A 6,000-nucleotide genomic window follows, 5' to 3' on the forward strand; every position below is an offset into this window, starting at 1 on the left:
ATTCCTATTTACTACACAGGAAATAGGAAATACAAAATAATATAGCAGGAAAAAAGTCTTAAGAGTAATTCCAATAAATATTGAAAGATTTGGGAATTCCCTGGTGGTCCAGAGTTTAGGACTCTGCGCTTCCATTGCAGGGGGCCTGGGATTCCATCCCTTGTCGGGGAGCTAAGATCCCACAAGCCAAGCACCAAGTGGCCTAAAAAAAAAAAAAAAAAAAAAAATCTGAACAGCACAAAAAGCTCAACTTACTGGCTATATGTAGAATTCTATTCTCAACCAACAGAAAATCATACTTTTTAAACATACATAGTACATGTTTAAAAATAGAACATGCATAATACTATAAAGGAAGCCACAACAAATTCCAAAAAATCAATATCATAATAGACCATGTTCTCCAAACATAAGATGCAAAAGTTAAAACTTTTTTATTGTTGAAAACTACAAATCCTATAAGTTGGACACTATAAGATTACATTTTTAAGTAACCACTGTGTTTTTTTAAAATGTAAAGGAAATTACTTAGAAACAAATAATAAGGAAAACACTATGTGTCAAAATTTGTGGGACAGAGCAAAAACAGTATTGGAAGGAAGTATATATTGACAATTTTATTTATTTATTTTTAAAATTTATTTATTGTATTTATTTTTGGCTGTGTTGGGTCTTCGTTGCTGCACACGGGCTTTCTCTAGTTGCGGCGAGCGGGGGCTACTCTACGTTGTGGTGCGTGGGCTTCTCATTGCAGTGGTTTCTCCTGTTGTGAAGCATGGGCTCTAGGCACGCAGGTTTCAGTAGTTATGGCACTCGGGCTCAATAGCTGTGGCTCGCAGGCTCTAGAGCTCAGGCTCAGTAGTTGTTGCGCACAGGCTTAGTTGCTCTGTGGCCTGTGGGATCTTCCCCAACCAGGGCTCCAACCCATGTCCACTGCATTGGCAGGCTGATTCTTAACCACTGTACCACGAGGAGAGTCCCTATAACTTTTTCTTATACCTTTAGATAATTTTGTATCTAAAGATCTTATACCTTATTAGATTTACTCCTGTGTCATAGTTCTGTTGCTATTTTAATGTTTTCTTTTTATAATTACATCATATGAAGTTACTGGTGTATAGAAGAGCAATTGGCAATTTTGTATACAGACCTTATAATCAACTACCTTGCAATATTCTTCTATTACTCTAGTAAATTGTCTAGAGATTATTGTGTTTTTTAATGAAAATAATCATGTCATATGAGTATAATGGCAATTTTATCTCTTCCTTTACAATAGTTATGCCATGAATCTCTTACTATTTTCTTATTGCACTGGCTAGGGCCTCCATCACATTGTTGAGTAGAAATAGCAATAGTTGGCATGCGTATCAGGTCTATAATTTTAAAGGGAATGCTTTTAAAGTTTCCACATTTATGATAACATTTATTGTATGTTTTTTATAGGTGCTTTCTTCGGATTACCATTCTATTTCTAATTTATGTTCAATTTTGTCAAATACTTTTCCTGCATTTATTGAAATGTTCATATGGGTTTCTTTTTCCTCCTTAATCTGTTATTATAGTAAATGACATCTATAGATATTCTAACATGTATATATATTATTCCTGTGATGACCCCAACCTGGTCATTGTATTTGTTTCTTTTATTCATTATCAGATATTATTCACTAATATTTTGTTTAGCATCTTTGCACCTATATTCACAAGTAAAATGGATTTGTAATATCTTTTCCCTGTTTTAACTTTATCTGAATTTGGTATCAGGTTATACTGGCCTCATCGAGTTGGCAGGAGGTGGGTATTCCCTCTTTTTCTGTGCTCTGGAAGAGGTTGTATAAGATGATCTGTGTATAAGAATAATCTGTGGCTTGAAAGTTGACAGAATTTGCCTGTAAAGCCATCAGGGCCTGGTGTTTTCTTTGTTGGAAGTTGTTTACTGCTCCAATGTTTAAAAACCTTTCATTATGAAATAATGATAGATTCACAGGAAGTTGCAAAAAACTGTACTGGAAGATCCTCTTTACCCTTCACACCCAGTTTTCCCTAATGGTAACATCTTACATAACTATAGTACAATATCAAAACCAGAAGATTGCCCTTGGAGCAACCCACATGGCTTACTCAGATTTCACCAGTTTTACATGCACTCATTTCTGGGTGTATGGGTGTACACTTTTATACAATTTTATCCCATGTGTGGACTGGTGTAACCACCACCACAATCAAGGTACAAAACTATTTCATCACCACAAAGATCCTTCTACTCCCCCTTTACAGCTATAACCACTCCTCCCCCCACCCCTTTTCTAACTGCTGGCTACCACTAATCTGTTCTTCATCTCTGTAATTTTGTTATTTCAAGAATGTTATATTGGGACTTTCCTGGTGGTCCAGTGGTAAAGAATCCTCCTTACAATTCAGGGGACACAGTTTTGATCCCTGGTCAGGGAACTAAGATCCCCACGCCACGGGGCAACTAAGCCCACCCACCGCAACTACTGAGATCGCGTGCCTCAACTTAGCCTGCACACCACAACTACAGAGCCCACACACCCTGGAACCTGCACACCACAACTAGAGAAGAGAAAACCCACATGCCAGAACTAGAGAGAAGCCTGCGTGCCTCAACTAAGACCCCATGCAGCCAAAAATAAATAAATAGATTCAATGAAGAATTTAAAATATATATATATTATATTAGTGGAATCATACAGTATGTAACCATTCAAGGTTGGCTTTTTTCACTCAGCATAATTCCCTTCAGTTCTATCCATGTTGTTGCATGTATCAATGTTCTTTTTCATTGCTGAATTAACTAGTATTCAGTGGTATTGCTGAACCATTGAATTCAACCATTGAAGGACATTTTGCTTGTTTCCAGTTTTTGGCTATTACAAGCAAAACTGCTATAAACAATTGTGTACAGATGTTTTGTTTTGTGAACATAATTTTCATTTCTCTGGGATAAATTCTCAAGAGTATAATTTTAATCATTATAAGATTACTTGCCATTTGGGTTTTTCTTGAGTCAATTTTAATTGTTATATTTGCCAGGAAATTATTCATTTCATATAAATTTTGAAATTTATTGGCATAAGTTTACAACAGTTTTCTCTTAATATCTTTTAAATCTAAGTTTTCTCTGTAGTTATAGCCCCTTTATTATTTATAATATTATTTATTTGTGCTTTTCTTTCTATTCTCATTAAATCTCACAAGAGATGTGTTTACTCTGTTAGCTTTTTAAAAAGAAAAACATTTTTTTCTTCCTCTTTTCCATCTGGAACCATGGAGGGTGCAGAAAAGGAGAAAAAGCTTCCTGCTGTGTCAAAAGCCCTTAAGAGTGAAGAAATTTTACAGAGCTGCTGATCAAGCATCTAAGAAAGAAGTTTGCCCAAAAAAATTCTTTGAAATGCAAGGAGGAAGCTTACCTTACAAAAAAGCTAAGTACTGTCACAAGGAATATAGGCAGATGTACAGACTGAGATTTGAATGGCTAGGATGACAGGAAAAGCTGGCAACTTCTATCTACCTGAGAAACCCAAATTGGCATTTGTCATCAGTATCAGTGGTATGAGCTCAAAGGTCTGCAAGGAGTTGCAGGTTCTTTGCCTTCGACGGATCTTCAATAGCACCTTCTTTGAGCTCAACAAGGCTTCAGTTAACACTGTGAGGATTGTGGAACCATGTATTGCCTGTGGGTACCAGAATCTGAAGTCAGTAAATGAATTGATCTACAAATGTGAGTCATGGCAAAATCAACAAGAAGTGAATTGCCCTGACGTATTAACACATTGATTGCTTGATGTCTTGGTATATTTGTAATCATCTGAATGGAGGATCTGATTCATGAGATTTATACTGTTGGAAAACACTTCAAAGAAGCAAACAACTTCCTCCAGCCCTTCAAATTATCTTCTCTGACAGGCAGAATGAAGAAAAAGACCACCCATTTTGGAAGGTGGAGTTGCTGGCAACAGAGAAGACCAGATGAACAGGCTTATTAGAAGGATGAACTAAGGTGTCTACCATGATTATTTTTATAATCCAGTCAGTTAATAAAAAGTGACTGATTTCAAATTGAAAAACAAACAATTTTTTTACTTTGGGTCTTTTTCATTGATTTCTACCATTCATTATTTTGGTTATTATAGCCTTATGTCTATGTTTCTAGGTTTATTCTTTCAATTTTTTCTTTTACATTTAGTTCATTAATTTTATCTTTTATTATTTTCTGATACAAACATTTAAAGCCATACATTTCCCTTGAGACTCTATTTTCTCTGCATCCTACAAATGTTAAATGTAATATCTTTATAATAACTTAGTTCTATGTATTTTTCTATTTCCAATGTGATTTCTTCTTTGACTCATGATTTATTTGTTTCTTTTTAAATTTCTAAATATATTTGTTTTAACTTTTATTTAACTTTAATTTTTTAATTTAACTTAGTGTTGTGTTATTTTTTTAAAATGGTTTTTAATTGTGTATCACCCTTGCTGTAATTTTTCAAAAAGAAGTTTCAACTAAACCAAATTAATAAGAACAGGTAGCATATTATTTCTTTCTTTTTTTTTTAATAAATTTATTTATTTATTTTTGGCTGTGTTGGGTCTTTGTTGCTGCACGTGGGCTTTCTCTAGTTGCAGCCAGTGGGGGCTACTCTTCCTCGCAGTGCACGGGCTTCTCACTGCAGTGGCTTATCTTGTTGCTGAGCACAGGCTCTAGGCGTGCGGGCTTCAGTAGTTGTGGCTCGCGGGCCCTAGAGCGCAGGCTCAGTAGTTGTGGCCCACGGGCTTAGTTGCTCCATGGCATGTGGGATCCTCCTGGACCAGGGCTCGAACACATGTCTCCTGCATTGGCGGGCGGATTCTTAACCACTGCGCCACAAGGGAAGTCCCAGCATATTATTTCTTTTTTTTTTTTCCAGCATATTATTTCTTGATAACTTTTACCTCATTGCATCAAATTTGTGTCCTCTTGAAATGTTTATTCTCTTATTTTTGAAGTTATGTACTAAAGTTCTAAATATTGACTGATTTATACTGTAAGATGTACAGTTTATAAAATGATACTTAATATCCACCCAATATACAGGATCTAAGATACTGTGTAAATTAAAATAAATGACCACAAAATATATTTATTGGGGAAATAATATTAATAAAACATCTCACTTGTGTTAACTCTGCTTTTTGTTTTGTTTTGTTTTGAATTTTATTTTATTTATTTATTTTTTTATACAGCAGGTTCTTAGTTATCTATTTTATACATATTAGTGTATATATGCCATTCCCAATCTCCCAATTCATCACATCACCACCACCCACCCCCGTGTTATGTTCTTATGATACTTATTTAAATCTGCTGAGACTTGCTTTATGGCTAGCTAACAGCTCTATTGAGATAAAATTCACATACCATACTTGTCAGATGAATAAAAAACCAAAAGTTTGATAATACACTGTGTTGATTAAACTGTGAAAAAATCAGCACTCTCATATATCACTGATGGAGCTATAACTTGTCACAACCTCTAATGGAATATAACTGGACAACATCTATAAGAATAACAGATTCATAACATATTCTTGGAATTAGCAATTCCAATCTAACATTTTATTCTACAGAAATATTTGCACATATGTAAAATGGTATAGGTACAGTTACTCACTGAAGCATTTTTTTGTGATAGCAAAAAATTAGAAGCAATCAAATAAAATATTATGTAGCTACCAAAAAAAATTCACAGAACATACAATTCACCCATTTAAAGTGTACAATTCAATGCTTTTAAGTGTATTCACTGATGTCTGCAACCATCATCACAGTCAATTTTAGAGCATTTTCATTACCTCAGAAGGAACCTTTGGGACTTCCCTGGTGGCGCAGTGGTTGAGAGTCTGCCTGCCAATGCAGGGGACGCGGGTTCGAGCCCTGGTCTGGGAGGATCCCGCATGCCGCGAAGCAACTAAGCCCGTGAACCACAGCTGCTG

The 6,000-nt window shown here is 35.4% G+C and overlaps 1 pseudogene; it reads left to right on the forward strand.

Moving 5' to 3' along the window:
* Positions 1–3,291: 3,291 nt before the first annotated feature.
* Positions 3,292–4,023, forward strand: LOC132348665 (60S ribosomal protein L7-like; annotated as a pseudogene).
* Positions 4,024–6,000: the final 1,977 nt, after the last annotated feature.

Source organism: Balaenoptera ricei, chromosome 1 (assembly GCF_028023285.1).
Source record: "Balaenoptera ricei isolate mBalRic1 chromosome 1, mBalRic1.hap2, whole genome shotgun sequence".
NCBI classification, from domain to species: Eukaryota; Metazoa; Chordata; class Mammalia; order Artiodactyla; family Balaenopteridae; genus Balaenoptera; species Balaenoptera ricei.